General features: G+C 42.4%; 1 pseudogene; it reads left to right on the top strand.

The window, feature by feature from the left end:
• The first annotated feature begins 15524 nt into the window (after positions 1–15524).
• On the top strand, positions 15525–16469 carry LOC129545720 (putative olfactory receptor 1F12P pseudogene; annotated as a pseudogene).
• Positions 16470–18693: the final 2224 nt, after the last annotated feature.

Below are 18693 nucleotides of genomic sequence, written 5' to 3'. Positions count from 1 at the left end.
ACCTGACCAAGACTGAGAAGCCACTGACTAAGCACTTCAAGGCATGGAGCAGAAAATTCAGTTCCCATGGCTGGCCTCTAGTTCAGCCTTTCTGGGCTTTTACCTCTCAAAATGGAGCCCCAAAGAGGTCAAACCTGAGTCCCTAGAACGTACAGCAAGTATGTGCGGCACAGGCCAGGAGGAAAGCCACTGTGTGAAGACAGGCTGCTCAGGCCAGGACCCGAGGTTTCTCTCTCACTCATTCCCACTTCAGTCCATCCTCAAGGCCTGTCCAATCCTCCCACAAAATGCATTTCTGCTGTGTCTGCTCTGAACCACCTCCACTTCCTGAATCTTTCACCTGAATACCTGGGCAGCTCCAAGCCAGCCCCCAATTCCCCTCTGCTCACTCCCTGCATATTCCAAAGAAAGGTCTGATCCTTTCCAGTTCCAGGGGGATAACCTGGTTAAATATGCAAATAAGATTTAGACAAATAAGAATCTAGGGGTCTGCCCAAGGTCACACACTGACATGGAGGAAGAACTGAACCCAGGTCTGTTGGGTCTTTAGGTCTGTTGACCCTGATGCAGGGGTGTTCCCCTGAAGCAGTAGAAATGGTAGAAATGAGACAGGCTTTGGAGTCACACAGACCTAGTTTCAAACCCTGGTTCTACCCTTATTAGCTATGTGACCCTAGGGAATCTGTAACTTCTCTGAGCCTCAGCATCCTCATCTCTAAAAAGGATTCAATGCATATTCCACAGCTTGTGTGAAAAGTAAGAAGGGTTTTAAGAAAATGGATGTAAAAACATCAGGGACATAATAAGGCTCTTAATTTTAATTCCCCCCCAAACAGACCTGGGGTAAATATTTGGATGTAAATAGTTAATTTAAAGGGTGATCCCAAGAAGCATTTTGAGAAGATAAAGGAATGACCCAAAAAGTAGGAATGCAAGTATAAAATAGTCATACTTCAGAGATATTACAGGTTAGGCATCTGACCACTGCCCTAAGTAGGTACGGCAGTAAAGCAAGTCACACAAATGGTTTGGCTTCCCAGGGCATATAAGTCATGCTTACACTCTGCTGTAATCAGCTAAGTGTGTAATAGCATTATATCTTTAAAAAACAGTGTGCATTTTTTAATTTTTTTACCAAAATTGCTAGCCACCATCTGAGCTCTTGGCATGTTATAATCTTTTGGCTGTTGGAGGGTTTGAAATATTGCAAGAATTACCAAAATGTGACACACAGAGACACACACTGAGCAAATGCTGTTGAAAAAAATGGTGCTGACAGATTTGCTCCACACACGGAAGAAAGTCTGTTTTTATTTCCTCATCAAGTGCCATACCTGACAAGAGACCTTAGGAAGACACACTGATCCAACTGAACAATAATGAGGGCCTTCTAATGTTCAGCCATTCCCTCCTATCCTCCAAACACTGATGCCGGCCTCACCTCCTACTTGAGCCTTCCACAAGCCACTCTCAAGTGTCTGCAGCCTCCACCATGGAGTCCAGCACAGCCCTGGAAGACAAATTCTCTGCATGGAGACAAGACGTGGGATTGCTGGGTTGGGACTGAGGACATGTCTAACCGATTAAAAAAATGGAGCAGAAAAGAACCAGGCCAGCAGCTTGAGTGAGCACTGCAAGATCATCTGACCTTCTGGATCAGCTCTTTTCAAGCAAGGACCACCTATAAAGATGGAATACAGATGTCAGAAGATGATGATGATGCCAAGTGGACAAGAGCCAGACTTCCATCAGCTTCACCAGGAACAACTTTGTAAACTGAGGCTAAGCATTCCTTCTGAGAATGTAGTCAGGGCCACAGAGGGTCTCTGAGGCATAGTGTGACCTATGGAAGGGAGCACCGGAGAAGGCAATAAGAGGAAAACAGGAATCAGCTGAATCTGACCAGACGTGAGATTACAGAAGAAATGAAAGAATGCTTAGAACATGTTGCTGGGAGGAAGTCATCATGAGAGTCCAGACCCCAAGGTCCCACTCCAATCTGTAATCCACTTCCTGTCACATATGGAGGTGGTACTATACATTCTCAGTGTCCAGGTAATAGGGTTCCATGAGCTAAATTTCAAAACTTCCAAGGTTGCAGATCTAGAAGACCAAGATAGAAGGCAGGGGTGGGGACTGAGATCAGTAGCCAGATGGAGTGTGTTGCAACACCAATTAAGTCACATCAATGACAACAAACAACTGTTATTTCCCTACAGAACTACTTTGATGGCATAATCCTTGTTGAATATTAAACAACAGACTCAGTGTGGCACATGAACCTTATAAAGTTCAGATTATAATCAGACCAGTTCAGAAAAATTGAGAATATGAACTCAGCTTACCCCAGGAACACACCATTATGGGACAACTCTGGTTCAGTTCAGTTCAGTCGCTCAGTCGTGTCCGACTCTCCGCGACCCCGTGAATCACAGCACGCCAGGCCTCCCTGTCCATCACCAACTCCCGAAGTACACTCAAACTCATGTCCACAGAGTCGGTGATGCCATCCAGCCATCTCATTCTCTGTCGTCCCCTTCTCCTCCCGCCCCCAACCTTTCCCAGCATCAGAGTCTTTTCCAGTGAGTCAACTCGTCACATGAGGTGGCCAAAGTATTGGAGTTTCAGCTTTAGCATCAGTCCCTCCAATGAACATCTAGGACTGATCTCCTTTAGAATGGACTGGTTGGATCTCCTTGCAGTCTAAGGGACTCTCAAGAGTCTTCTCCAACACCACAGTTCAAAAGCATCGATTCTTCGGCGATCAGCCTTCTTCACAGTCCAACGCTCACATCCATACATGACCATGGGAAAAACCATTGCCTTGACTAGACGGACCTTGGTTGGCAAAGTAATGTCTCTGCTTTTTAATATACTATCAAGGTTGGTCATAACTTTCCTTCCAAGGAGCAAGCGTCTTTTAATTTCATGGCTGCAATCAGCATCTGCAGTGATTTTGGAGCCCCAAAAAACAAAGTCTGACACTGTTTCCACTGTTTCCCCATCTATTTCCCATGAAGTGATGGGACCAGATGCCATGATCTTTGTTTTCTGAATGTTGAGCTTCAAACCAACCTTTTCACTCTCCTCTTTCACTTTCATCAAGAGGCTTTTGAGTTCCTCTTCACTTTCTGCCATAAGGGTAGTGTCATCTGCATATCTGAGGTTATTGATATTTCTCCCAGCAATCTTGATTCCAGCTTGTGCTTCTTCCAGCCCAGCGTTCCTCATGATGTACTCTGCATAGAAGTTAAATAAGCAAGGTGACAATATACAACCTTGACGTACACCTTTTCCTATTTGGAACCAGTCTGTTATTCCATGTCCAGTTCTAACAGTTGCTTCCTGACCTGCATACAGGTTTCCCAAGAGGCAGGTCAGGTGGTCTGGTATTCCCATCTCTTTCAGAATGTTCCACAGTTTATTGTGATCCACACAGTCAAAGGCTTTGGCATAGTCAATGAAGCAGAAATAGATGTTTTTCTGAAACTCTCTTGCTTTCTCCATGATCCAGCGGATGTTGGCAATTTGATCTCTGGTGCCTCTGCCTTTTCTAAAACCTGCTTGAACATCTGGGAGTTCACGGTTTACATATTGCTGAAGGCTGGCTTGAGAATTTTGACTTTGCTAGCGTGTGAGATGAGGGCAATTGGTACCTGACACTAAAAGTCAAGACTTCTTTGACAATTTCAATTCTCTCAGAATATATACATTGGAAGACAATCTAAAAGTTTGTTACCTGCCTGCCCAGAAAGTATATTCACACACAAAAAAAATCTGTATATTGACTAAAATGTAATAGGCTCATACTCATTAATTTATTTGGGGGACTTTAGTACTCTTGCCTGGAAAATTCCGTGGACTGAGGAGCCTGGTAGGCTATAGTCCATGGGATCGCAAAGAGTCGGTTACGACTGAGTGACTTCACTTTCAATCAACAATTTAGGGCTTGTGAAGTTACTTTAGCAGTAACAGAAGCCAGACATTTTCAAATACCTCTCAGAAAGGAGACCCTTAGTCTCTGATAGTGTTAGTTGCCCAGTCGTGTCTGACTCTTTGCAACCCCATGGATTGTTGTAGTCCTGCCAGGCTCCTCCGTCCATGGGACTCTCCAGGCAAGAATACTGGAGTGGATTGCCATTTCCTCCTCTAGGGGATCTTCCCGACCCAGGGATTGAACCCAGGTATCCCACATTGCAGGCAGACGCTTTACCTTCTGAGACACCAGGGAAGCCTGGTGGGTAGATCACAAGTCCCTCAAAAGTCTATGATCCAACAGATTAGGTTAGTAATGGAATGGTCAAAGAGAACAGGAAAAGCTGAACGAGGAAGGAAAGTTTGGTTCACACGCTTCGCCCACAGGCTTTCAATCACTCACACACACAGGCACACTGCAGAGTTAGTAAAATAAAGCAGAAAACATGTATACTGAGAAAGCAGGGAGGCTAGAGCTCTGAGTCTCTGATAGGTTAGTAGAATGGAAATCAGCTCTTTTTTTCCTATACAGTAATGCAAAACCATACAAAAATAAATAGTTCTACAGTAAAGGTAAATATACAAATATAAAAACCTGTGTTGCTGTAACCAATTTCTAACTTCATTTTTTATTCTACTATAGAATTTAAAAGACAAATGCATAAAAAATAACTGTACCTCTATATTAATGGGTACACAATACATAAAGATGCAATTTATGACAACAATAACACAAAGTGGGAGAGTGTAGAGTTGTAAAGAAGTAGTTTCTATGCAAGTAAAATTAAGTTTAAAATAGGTCATTATAACTTTATGATGCTTTATGTAATCCCCATGGTAACCACAAAGAAAATATCTACAGTATACATACAACAGGAAGTGGGAAGGAAATCAAAACATGCCACTACAGAAAAAAAATCAGTGAAACACAAAGGCAGGCAGGGAGGAAATGAGGAGCAAAATAGACATAAGACATACAGAAGACAAATAACAAAATGGTAATAACAAGTCCTTCCCTATTAGTAATTACTTTAAATATGCATATAAGTGGATTAAACTACTCAATCAAAGGACAAATATTGTCAGAATGGGTAAAACAAATAGAATCCAATGATATTGCATCTATGAGAGATTTGTTTTAGATCTGATGACAAGCATGGGCTGAAAGTGAAAGGTTAGAAAAAGATATTTAATGTAAATTATAAACAAAAGAGAGTAGGGATGGCAACTTATATCCTGGAAACATACAACCTACTGAAGGTACAAGTAGTACAACATACAACAAGACTGAATCATGAAGAAGTTGAAAATCTGAACATGTCTATAACTAGTAAAGAGATTGAACCAGTAATCAAAAATCTCTCAGAAAAGATAACTCCAGAGCCAGATGGCTTCACTGGTGAACATTTAAAGAATTAACAGCAATCTTCAAACTTGTCCAAAAAATCAAAGAAGAAAGAAGACTTTCAAATTCATTTTTATGATGCCAGCATTACCCTGATACCAAAACCAGACAGACACTACAAAAAAGAAAACTATAGACCAATGTGCCTAAATGAACAATGATGCAAAAATTCTCAACAAAATACTTACAAACAGAATTCAAAAGAACATTATAAGGATCATATACCATGACCAAGTAGGATTTATTCCTGGAATGCAAGGCTAGTTCAACATACAAGCATCAATCAATGCAATAAACACAAACAGGATGAAGAGGAAAAAAATGACTTAATCATCTCAACTGATGCAGAAGAATTATTTTTACAAAATTCAACATCTATTTATGATACGAAAAAAAAAAAACAAAGTAGAAATAGAAGGAAACTAACTCAAGTTGACTCACTGGAAAAAACTCTGATGCTGGGAAAGATTAGGGGCGGGAAGAGAAGGTGACGACAGAGAATGAGATGGCTGGATGGCATCACCAACTCGATGGACATGAGTTTGAGTGAACTCCAGGAGTTGGTGATGGACAGGGAGGCCTGGCATGCTGTGATTCATGGGGTTGCAAAGAGTCGGACACGACTGAACGACTGAACTGAACTGAAATGAACTGAACTGAACATAATAAAGGCCACATATGAAAAGCCCACAGCTAACATACTTGATGGTCAAAGGCTAAATGCTTTACCTCTAAGATCAGAAACAAGACAAGGACCTTCACCACTTCTGTTCAACATAATACTAGAAGTCTAAGCCAGAGCAATTAGTCAAGAAAAAAAAAGGCATTCAAATTGAAAAGAACAAAGTAAAATTATCTCTGTTCACAGATAAAAGGATTTTATATGTTGTAAATCCTAAAGATTCCAAACACAAAAATAGTTAATAAAATTCAGCAAAGTTGCAGGATATAAAAATCAACACAAAAATTGGCTGTGTTTCTATAAATTAACAATGAAGAGTATGAAAAGGAAATCTTTAAAACAATTCAATTTACAATAGCATCAAAAATAATAAAATATCTAGAAATAAATTTAACCAAGGAGGCAAAAGACTTGTGGCCTGAAAGCTATAAAAGTTTGCTGAAAAAAATTAAAGATACCAGTAATGTAAAGGTACCCCGTGGTCATGATTGGAAGAATTAACATTGTTAAGATGTCAATACTACCCAAAGGAATCTACAGATTTAATGCAATTTCTGTCAAATTCCAAACAGCATGTTTTTTTTTTCTAGAAATAGAAAAATCCAACCTTAAATTTATATGGAATCTTGAGGACTCTGAGTAGCCAAGACAATCTTGAAGAACAAAGCTGAAGGTCTCACGCTTCTTGATTTTGAAACTTATCACAAAGCTACAGTAATCAAAACAGTGTGCCACTGGTATAAAGACAGACATATACACTAATGGAACAGAATAAAGAGCCCAGAGGTAAACTCACATAAAAATAGCTATGTGATTTTTGACAAGAGTGCCAAGACCATTCAATGGGGAAATAACAGTCTTTTCAACAGACTGTGCTTGGAAATGTGAATAGCCACATGCAAAAGAATGAAGTGGGACCCTTATCTTACACCACATACAAAAATTAACTAAAAATGCATTAAAGACCCAAATGTAAGACCTAAAACTATAAAACACTTAGAAGAAAAAATAGGTGTAAAACCTCAAACACTGGATTTGGGAATAATTTCTTGGATATGACACCAAAAGCACAGGAAACAAAAGAAAAAATAGATGACCTGATCATCAAAATTAAAAATGTCTATGCATCAAAGGACACAATAACAGAGGGAAAAAGCAACATGAAATGGGATAAAATATTTACACATCATATCTTATAAGGGGTTAATATCCAGAATACACAAAGAACTCCTACAACTTAACAATTAAAAAAATATATTTTATTTAAAAATCAGCAAAGGATTTGGACAGACATTTCTCCAAAGATATACTAATGTCCAACAAGCCATGCTGAACAGCACTAATCATTCAGTTCAGTTCAGTTCAGTTGCTCAGTCGTGTCCGACTCTCCGCGACCCCATGAATCACTAATCATTAAGGAAGTGCACATCAAAACCATAATGAGATACCATCTCACATTAATTAGGATGGCTACTATTAAATACACACACACAAACACACACAAGTATACCTCAGAAATATTGCATATTCAGTATCAGATCACCACAATAAAGCAAGTCACACAATTTTTTTTATTTTCCAGTGCACATAAAAGTGACTTTATATTATATTATTATCTATTAAGTATGCAATAGCATTATGTTTATATATATAAATTTATATACACCTGAAACTAACACAACATTGTAAATCAAGTACATTTCAAGTTTTAAAAATCATAGTTTTTTAAAAAATGACCATTACATGAACACTGGAGTTCTGATCTGACTGAATCAGTTCAGTACAGTTCAGTTCAGTCGCTCAGTCGTGTCCGACTCTCCGTGACCCCATGAATCACAGCACGCCAGGCCTCCCTGTCCATCACCAACTCCTGGAGTTCACTCAAACTCATGTCCATCGAGTTGGTGATGCCATCCAGCCATCTCATTCTCTGTCGTCCCCTTCTCCTCCTGCCCTCAACCTTTCCCAGCGTCAGAGTCTTTTCCAGTGAGTCAACTCGTCACATGAGGTGGCCAAAGTATTGGAGTTTCAGCTTTAGCATCAGTCCTTCCAATGAACACCCAGGATTGATCTCCTTTAGAATGGACTGGTTGGATCTCCTTGCAGTCCAAGGGACTCTCAAGAGTCTTCTCCAGCACCACAGTTCAAAAGCATCGATTCTTCAGCGATCAGCTTTCTTCACAGTCCAACTCTCACATCCATACACCATGGGAAAAACAGTAGCCTTGACTATACGGACCTTTGTTGGCAAAGTAATGTCTCTGCTTTTTAATATACTATCAAGGTTGGTCATAACTTTCCTTCCAAGGAGCAAGCGTCTTTTAATTTCATGGCTGCAATCAGCATCTGCAGTGATTTTGGAGCCCAAAAAAATAAAGTCTGACACTGTTTCCACTGTTTTTCCATCTATTTCCCATGAAGTGATGGGACCAGATGCCATGATTTTTGTTTTCTGAATGTTGAGCTTCAAGCCAACCTTTTCACTCTCCTCTCTCACTTTCATCAAGAGGCTTTTGAGTTCCTCTTCACTTTCTGCCATAAGGGTGGTGTCATCTGCATATCTGAGGTTATTGATATTTCTCCCAGCAATCTTGATTCCAGCTTGTGCTTCTTCCAGCCCAGCGTTCCTCATGATGATCTGACTGAATAAACAAGATCAATTCCCTGGGTTGAAGATAAAAAGTAAGAAAATATTAAGATATCCCCTGTAGACAAGAGTTACAAATTAAACCACTTAAAGCAATAACTTTCCAGTAGAAAAGCCCTAAGGAGATGATGTGGAGCCCAGGAGAACTGGGCCCAGCCAGACCCAAGGTAATTACTGCACATTTGTCTTTAACAATGCCCACTGGGTACTGCCCTCTGGAGGCCAAGAGTAGCTCAGCAGATAATCTGAGTGTGAGGCCCACACACTTTGAAGCCCAAGAATCAGGGAATGAAGCCTCCTTGCTCACCGTGCCTTCCAGGCACAGGTGTACTCCTCACCCTGCTTTCCATGGGACTCAGGACTGTGTCTCTGGCTTTAGATTGCTTCTGAGCTGTCTGTCCCTCCTTAAGGAAGAGGTGCAAGTCAGGAAGAAGCACGTTCCTCACGTTGGGTTGGCAGAAATCAGAACAACTGGACAGGTCAGTGCCAATGTGGGCATAAAAGGAGACACTCCTCTCTCAATGCTCCAAAATGTATAAGCCCAAAGACATCTCCTCCACTTCTCAAAGAAAAGCAGGACAGGAGACCTGCAGGATGCCTTGGAAACCATCTAGGAATCCAACCCCATCACTTTACAGAGAAACAATCAGAGTACATAATTTCTAAAACCACACAGGATTCGATTCCTAGACAACCTCACTCAGCCCCTGCCCTGATTCCCGATTGTGGAGGCCTATCTATTAATTCTATCTGTTTCTAATGCTTATCCTAGACAGAGACACCTGAAAACATTTGCTGGTGTTAAGACAAGCTCATGAGCAGAGCAGGTGTCTGCCCACAATGACCTATTTCATATCACATTGAATGTGAGCAACTTAGCAAGGAAGAAACTAGTAGAAATTAAACCTCAAACCACTTCTATAACCCTCTAAATTAACATCTCATTTTTGCTGGCAGATGTACAAATATTCTACATAGACGTTATCTGTATGTACATGCTATCTTATGTTCTGCTTTCAAAGTCTGTATCATAGACAAATAATATCCAGAAAAGAACACATACTTTCACTTTTAATATCTGTATAATATTCCACTGCATTGATAAATCATAGCTGCAAAGCTATTCTCTTATTGAGCATTTGATTGTCTCAACCTTTTTTTAATATAGGAATGTTTCAACAAATATCTGAACAAATTACCTTCTTTTTCCATAGGATGTGTTTCCTGCTATATAGTTCCAAATGTAAAATGCCTATGTTTACTACATTTACTTAGTTTCTGTAAACCTCTGTAAGTCAGATAATAGTACCAGTCTATAAATTGCGGTAGAATTTAAAAGCTAAGATTTAAGTAGTTAGTACAGTGCCTGCTCTATAGTATATATTTATTATCAATTTATTCCTAATAATAACACATCTATATACTTACTTGGAAAACATGATCACCTAAATATACCTAAACCTTTCCATTAAAATCTATTTGTATCATATATATATCTTTACTTTATCCATTACAACTTTCTTTGAGCAAATATTTTATTTTTCAAGTTGAATTAAAAACCCAAAATATCAATTTTATCATTGGTGGGAATGAAATCACCTTTTCATTGCTTTTTTTGTGTGTGTGGTTTACTTTTAGCAATGACTAAGGACTCAATGGAGGTGGGTTTGAGTGAACTCCGGGAGTTGGTGATGGACAGGGAGGCCTAGCGTGCTGTGATTCATGGGGTCGCAAAGAGTCAGACACAACTGAGTGACTGAACTGAACTGAACTGAAGACTTTAGTTACAAGATAATATGCAAAAAAGTTATGCTTTTATCTCTTTTTTTTCTTCTAGGATAACCAAAACCAGCATTCCTAGTGAAATATTACATAAGGAATGATAACAGAGAACATTCATATCTTGTTCTTTTGAGGAAAAAGGTTTAAGTCTTCCATAAACAAGATGTTGAATAGGCAGTTTACATATTAAGACAAACACTCCTAATGTTTTCAGAGTTTTAATCTATAAAGCAATGATAAGTTTATCTAGATACTTTATCAAAGTCTGATTACATTATTTTGATATTTGGTTCATGATGAACTAGGTTAATGGATTTCCTTGAGTTTAACAGTTAACTCAAATCTGTCATTTTCTTAATTTGCAGATATTTTATTTGGGGTATTTATATCTATATCTATGAACAAAGTTGGTCTAAAATATTTCTTTCATTGTCATTGTTTAGCTTGAATTTAAAATACTTGCCTCTAAAAGTGAACTGAATAATAATAACAATAATAGTAATAGACAGGTTAACTGCTTACTATGTACAACATTCAGAAAACGAACATCATGGCATCTGGTCCCATCACTTCATGGGAAATAGATGGGGAAACAGTGGAAACAGTGTCAGACTTTATTTTTTGGGGCTCCAAAATCACTGCAGATGCCGATTGCAGCCAGGAAATTAAAAGACGCTTACTCCTTGGAAGGAAAGTAACCTAGATAGTATATTAAAAAGCAGAGACATTACTTTGCCAACAAAGGTCCGTCTAGTCAAAGCTATGGTTTTTCCCGTGGTCGTGTATGGATGTGAGAGTTGGACTGTGAAGAAAGCTGAGCGCCGAAGAATTGATGCTTTTGAACTGTGGTGCTGGAGAAGACTCTTGAGAGTCCCTTGGACTGCAAGGAGATCCAACCAGTCCATTCTAAAGGAGATCAATCCTGGGTGTTCATTGGAAGGACTGATGCTAAAGCTGAAACTCCAATACTTTGGCCACCTCATGCGACAAGTTGACTCACTGGAAAAGAGTCTGATGCTAGGAGGGATTGGGGGTGGGAGGAGACGGGGACAACAGAGAATAAGATGGCTGGATGGCATCACTGACTCAATGGACATGAGTTTGAGTGAATTCCGGCAGTTGGTGATGGATAGGGAGGCCTGGTGTGCTGTGATTCATGGGGTCGCAAAGAGTCGGACACGACTGAGCGACTGAACTGAACTGATGTACAATGTACTATTCTCTACAGATTAAAGGTATTTTCTCATTTAATCCTCACAATAACCTCTTTTAGCAAATATTTCAGATTATTAACATGCTACAATTTTCTCTATTTTTAAATTTTTTATTACTGAATTAATTATTGGTTCTTAGAAGATTTTGAAGACATTGGAATCAGATGCCCCCTTAGAAACTATTTAATAACTTTATGTTTCTTTCTCTATTAGCCTCATATTCATGTTCTCTAATTCACTTTGCATCTTTGGGGATATTTCAAACATATGTAAGTAGTCATCTATTGTTTATTTGACAAGATGTATTAGCCCACAGTTGAAAAGGTCGTGGCAAGGACTTTGAGTTTTAAACGAAATGAGGAGCCACTGGAGGACTTTGAGCAGAGGAGTAACATCTGACTTATATTTCTTACCATTCACCCTGGATGCCATGTAGAAACAGACTGCTGAGGATTGGATGAGGACAGAAACAGTGAGCCTGGTTAAGAAACTACTGAATAACCTGGATTGAAAAAAGAGATTGTTTGGGCCACAAAGGCAGCAGTGGTCACAGAGAAAAATTGGTCCTACCTGGTTACAGTTCAAAGGTAGAGATGACACTATATTGGATGAGGACAGTAATTGATTTCTTAATAAGAGGAATTGAGGATGGTACTAAGGTTTTGGCTTGAGCAGTTAGAAGAATAAGATGGGACTGAGGAAGCAGCAGTTTTGAGGAAAAGATCAGCAACGTGGTTTTAGACAAGTCAAGTCTGAGACACCTGTCAGATCTAAATGTATATGGAATGCAAGAAGTTGAACCTAAGTAAGTTCAAAGTTCAAGAGGAAAATCCCAAACTGGAGAGAAGTCTGGCTGGTATGTAAAGCTTTGGGGCTAATGAGACCACGGATTGAATGAGGCCATCTATAGAATGAGCGGAAACAGAGAAGAGGTGGGGCTTGAGCTGCTGAAGGGACATTCACACAGCGGGAGGTCAGAAAAGGAGGAGCGAGTGAGCAGCCAGTGTGGGGGAGAGATGCCCAGATGAAACTGCTTCAAAGCCAAGTGGAAAATCTGCTTCCCGAAGGAGGAAGAGACCAACAGCGCCAGCTCCAGCTTGTTGGGTCTCAGGAGACAGAGCCTGAGCACTAACCGCAGATGGAGCAATGGCAGCCTTGACAAGGGACACTTCAGGGATTGGTGGAGAGGCCTGGAAAGGGGGCTTTGTGAGAGAACGGGAAGGGGGAACTGGAGAATGAGTACTGATCACATTCTGAGAACTTGTGTGGAAAAGGAGGGATAGAGAAATGAGTTGACGGCTGGCAGGGAATGTGAGGTCAAGTGTGGATTTTTCAAACTGGGGAATGTCTGTAGGAATGGTCCAGAAGCAATGAGGGGATGGGGGGAATCTTTTCTGTTTTGAGTTAGACTTTTTGAGTTTTGGTATTCTTAAAATGACTTCCCTGGTGGCTCACTGGTAAAGAACCCGCCTGCCAATGCAGGGGATGCGGGTTCAGCCCCTGGGTAGGGAAGATCCCCTGGAGAAGGAAATGGCAACCCACTCCAGTACTCTTGCCTGGAAAAAACTCATGGACTGAGGAGTCTAGTGGGCTACAGTCCACAGGGTCGCAGAAGAGTCGGACACACTTAGCGACTAAACAGTGAAAACAATTCTTAAAATAGGAGTATTTGGAAAAACTATGTTCCCAACCAGTGGGAAATAGTAACAGGAAAACGTTATTCTCCCATATCTCTGGGGAAATGGGAGGATGAGAAGGAAAAGACAGGATGGAGACGCCTTGGTTTGAAAAGAATGTTAGTCAAAAAAGGACAGCGCGCTGGTCACTGTGCCACAGCTCCCATTCACACTCTAGTGTGTCTCAGCATCTCTGTTGCAGCGATATGAACGAGCCGTCTCTTCCCAGTACAGACAACCTTCTTTACCATGTCCCTGTTCTATCCATCCTGCCCCACACTCCCTTCTCCTGTCCCCAGGCTGGTAACTGCAGGATTCCCTGATCCATTGCCCCAAGTTTAAGTTTACCCAGTAGCACTTCTTCAGTCTTTTCGAGAAAATCAAAGCACTGCTTTGAAATCAGACTGCCCTGAAATCAAATCCTGATGTCTTTGGGGGAAATTATTCAAACCCTCGCAGTCTCAGTTTATGTAAAATAAGAATAATAATGCCTACTTTATACACACTGTGAGGATTAAATGCATGCACCTACATACCCATGCCTAGCCCTGTGTATGACACACAGTAGGTGCCAATAAATGTCAGCTCCCTAATCTAAGGGCTGTCACCTTTCCATTTGACTAGAAACTTCTTGGGAGCAAGAACAATGTCCTTCATTTTCTCATCGCTCACATCACCCAGTAAAGAGCTGTTTTAATCAGCACTGGTCAAATGAGGCTCCAAACCATATTAAATACATGCTTCCTTTCATTTTTACTTTTCACTGAACAGATTTTTCTCTTAGCTTCTTAGGCTTCTTACTTATGGCTGTCCTTTACCAAAGATTCTTGCCTGTGGGTTGTCAAATACTTGAATCCTTAAAAAAAAAAAAAAAGCATCAGTAAAATATTACCTCTAAAGGAGCCATTTCTTTTCTATACTAAGGCATAGCACTCAACACAGGCCAAGAGTCTGTGGGCTGGGTCCTGTGCGAGCTGAAATCTCCATCCTCACTGGATACTGCCCAGTGGATCAGGGAAGCCCCTTTGCTCCAACAAAATGGTGGCACAGAAAAAGCCTCCCAAGACCATGAGCCCCTTTTCACTCCCTACCCAGGTCCTAGGTGGGCCATACCCATTCCCATAGCTTTTCCAGACTGTTTTCCCCTGTCAGCTATTCATCCCCAAGCAGCGCAGTAACTCCAGCTGCTTCTTTCCCACACTCCCTCTTTATGCCATACCTTCTATAGGACGCAAATCCCAACTGTGTCTTGTGAAGCACTGAAAATTCATTTTTAACTAATGAAACTTCAGCTATGCTTGCAATGAACTCCAGCTCTGAGTTGCTGCCCTGCTGCCCACTCTGTTACTTTGGGCAGCATCACCCTCGCAGTTCCTCTTTGTTATCTGCAGGGGCAGCTCTCACCCTCCAGAGGTGAGGCCCTTCCTGGGTCAGCCCTGACGGAAGGGTGGGCTGACTGTCCCAGTCAGCAGGCTCCTCCATCCAGGTGTGCCCTGGCCAACTCCATCCCCAGCCTCATCACCAGGTCCAAGGTGGCCCAGAGCCGGTGATGAGTGTCACCCAGGGCACCTGAGTCCTGGGCTCCATGTGGGTGGGGGAGCAAGCGGAGATAAACTACTGGTGGGGAAGAAGGTTTGTGGGGAAGGAGGATGTTTACAAATATTATCCTGCAGTTCCATGTATGTGCCATTGCAGTTCTAGAATTCTGTACAGAAAGGGCCTTTGGGTGGCAATCCTATTGAAATTAGGAGGAAATTACATTCCTATAGCTCTTCACTTAATACTGAGACATCATCACGACAAAGAATGAGAGTATGATGGAAATTTGGGGGCTAACACACCTAAAGTATCCCCGTTGTTGTTGCCACCACACAAGGTTTCTCCTTGGAGAGATGGCACATGTGGGGCTCAGGGTCAGTAGCATTTTGGTGGCAAAATAATTAAAACCCTACTTTGCGATCTGCCAGGGCCATAGGACTTCCTAGTTGAAGCTTATCCTTTGATAGGTAGAGAGCTTTCTTTTGGGTTTCTACCAGATGAACACAGAGATGTGAGCTGAGGGGGTGTGTGGGGGGAGGAGGGAGACACCACCATTCTCTAAAGCCCGCGCCTGGTCTGGATCTCCCAGCAGGACCATTCGATCATGGAGACAGGAAACCACACAAGCGCCTCCCAGTTCATCCTCCTTGGTCTCTCCAGCCGGCCTGAGAGGCAGGAGCTGATCTTTGGGCTCTTCCTTTTCATGTACCTGGTTGGGGCAACCGGGAACTTGCTCATCATTCTGGCTATTGGCTCAGACTCCCACCTCCACATGCCCATGTACTTCTTTCTCAGCAACCTCTCCCTAGTGGATTTCTGCTTCATCTCTGCCACAGTCCCCAAGATGCTTGCAAACATCCAGACACAGACCCGGTCCATTTCCTACGGCGGCTGCCTAGCCCAGATCTACTTCTGCATTTTGCTTGCGAGCATGGACAACTTCCTCCTGACGGCCATGGCTTACGACCGCTACGTGGCGATATGCCAGCCCCTGCACTACTCTACGACGATGAGTCTGCCAGCCTGTGCCCTGATGCTCGGGAGCGCCTGGCTCCTTGCCAACCTCCACTCCCTGCTGCACACCCTCCTCATGGCCCAGCTGGACTTCTGTGCCAGCAACGTCATCCCTTACTTCTTCTGCGACCTCGTTCCCCTGCTCCAGCTCTCCTGCTCCAACACCCTGCCCAATCAACTCATGATTCTGCTGGTGGGGGGCTTGATCGTCCTCATCCCCTTCCTCGGCATCCTCGCCTCCTACGTCCACATTGTGTCTGCTGTGCTCAAGGTCCCATCTGCCCGGGGAAAACAGAAGGCCTTCTCTACCTGTGGCTCCCACCTTGCTGTGGTCATCCTCTTCTATGGGACCATCACAGGGGTCTACCTGAGTCCCTCACCCTCCCACTCAGCTGACAAGGATTCACTGGCTTCAGTAATGTACATGGTGGTCACCCCCACGCTCAATCCCTTTATCTACTGCCTGAGGAACAAGGACATGAAGGGAGCTCTGTGGAAACTGGTCAGTGTAAAGGCTGCATTCCATGAGCTGTGATAGCAGATCTCCCCTTCCGGGCCTCTGTGCTGGGAAGGGGATGAACCCCAGGGACAGGCCCCTCCAATTACCAGCTATCTGACCCCGGCTCATCTGACACTCATCATTCCAGCCAACACACCATGCTCTTTTTGTCCCTCCTGATTCTTCTCCAGCTGTCCCATTTGCCCATTTCTATCCATCAAAATTCCAGTTGTCCCTCAAGGCTGATAAAATACCATGCCCTTCATGAAGCCACCTCATGTCTCCCCAGTCAAAAGGAAATTATTTTCTCCTCTGAAACTCCATATAATTTCAATTCTACTACAGCCTCTGTCATGTTGTTTTGCATACTTCAATTTTGCCAGGCTCACCTCAACTCTACTACAAACAGAATTGTTGGAGTCAAGTTTTTCCTTTCTTAAATCTCAATGTTTTAAATTGACAGTTAGACATGCAGAAAGAACACTATGGCCTTTCTCCCCATGATTTTGCCTTAACCAATACTTTTAAATTTCCCCAACCCCAGACAAGGAAAAAGAGTTAGCAACCTGGTTAGCCAGAGCCCAAGGAGTTTACTGGTCCGTATTTTATGAGGGGCAGTGTGCCCTCAAGGGTCATCATTCAGGGGTGAAGCTCCCTTCCTCCCAGCCTGGCCCCTTGATTAGTCCTCTTCTATGTGTGTGCCTGGCCAGAGTCCTCACTTGGGTCCAGACACCTCTTCTTCCCTCCCTCCCTCCCTCCCTCCACCTGCCCCCAACACCATGACTGAGCACACAGGTCCTTAATTCTGATCTGGGGCTGAGTGGGAAAGCAAGGTAGGCCTAAGGTACTTCCCAGCTCACCTTTAACCAGTAAGCCCATGACAGAGGTTACTGGGTATAACTCACATACCAACAGATGAACTTTGGCTCAGTTTGGTACTGTTCCTTGAACATATTGTTTCCATGGGATCCTGAGCCTCAGCAGTTGGGATGATTGGATTTCAGCTTTCCTGGGTCTCTGGTCATAGAACCACAATAACAGCAACAAAACCTCACTATCACCTTGTGATGTCAAGAAAAGCTGACGTCAGCATGAAGAGGTCTTTGTATGCATTTGCTATAATGGTGAATAATACAACAGTTTGGTCTCAAGGTTAAAAAAAAGGAACAAAAAGCTTTTAAAAGGGCGCAGGCAGTGAATACATTTTGAAAGACCTTAAACTGACCTTGCTCATCAGTGGGCTGTGAGGATGCCTCCTGCTCTGAGGCCTCTCCAACAAACACCTTGTCAGCCTGGCTCATGTCCTGGCCAGGAGGCTGCTTGCTGAGGGGTTAATGGGAAGGAACAACCTGCACACAGGTCAACTTAAGATGTTCAGAAGCTCAGCCACACTTACAGATTTGGTAGCATAAACCCAATCCTGTGAAGATACCGGAATGTTCATTTATATTTTTAAAATAAAATGTTTAGGGGGAAAAATAATAGTTCTGTTATCTACATTTTAAAAATAGTGTTATGAGAGAAAGTGGAAATATCTCCGAGAATTAGAATAAAGAATATCTCCTACGTCACATTTCCCAAGTCATACAACACTCCCTCTGCTCACAGTGGGTGCCTTCCCCACACCAGGGGCCACAGGTACTGCATCTGTTCAACAAAGGTAATCTGAGCTCAAGGGAAATTATGTCCCAGATACCTTATCCCAGAGAGATATTAGCAAACAAAACAAAGTTTCCTCTTTCTTGCAGCAGCTCCAGGGATTAGGGAAGCAAAAAAAAAAAAAAAATTAAAGAAAAACAAAAAAACATTCAACATGTCAGAGTTGAGTGCTATAAAGAAAAATAAACCTGGAACAGGCACCAGACATTGACCGGGAGTGCTCCTGTGGGCCGGTTGTGCTTCAGTTACTATTGTTTCATAACCAACAAACTCCAACTCAGTGGCTTAAAATAATCATCTATTTGTTCTCTCATATTTCTGGTGGTGACTGGGCCCTCAGAATAACGTACAGATGGGTTTTTGTCAGAGTTCTGGAATCCTCTGCAACACTCAACTCTCCCAGAACTATCACATTGGCTTTGCTGGACTCGCCACATCCAACCTGGCACATGGTTACAGATGAGCACAACCTCCTTGTGTTATAACAGAACTCAAGCATTTTCTGTACAGCTGCGCTCCCAAGATGCCCTGAGCAAAGTGCTTCACCTGCCTCCCCCATCGTGGGACGTGAAAGTGAAGGAGAGTGAGGGCAACTGAGAAA

This window comes from Moschus berezovskii, chromosome 27 (assembly GCF_049115385.1).
Source record: "Moschus berezovskii isolate FMDL1 chromosome 27, NW_MosBer_1.0, whole genome shotgun sequence".
Lineage (NCBI taxonomy): Eukaryota > Metazoa > Chordata > Mammalia > Artiodactyla > Moschidae > Moschus > Moschus berezovskii.
This window is presented reverse-complemented; position numbering and strand designations above follow the sequence as displayed.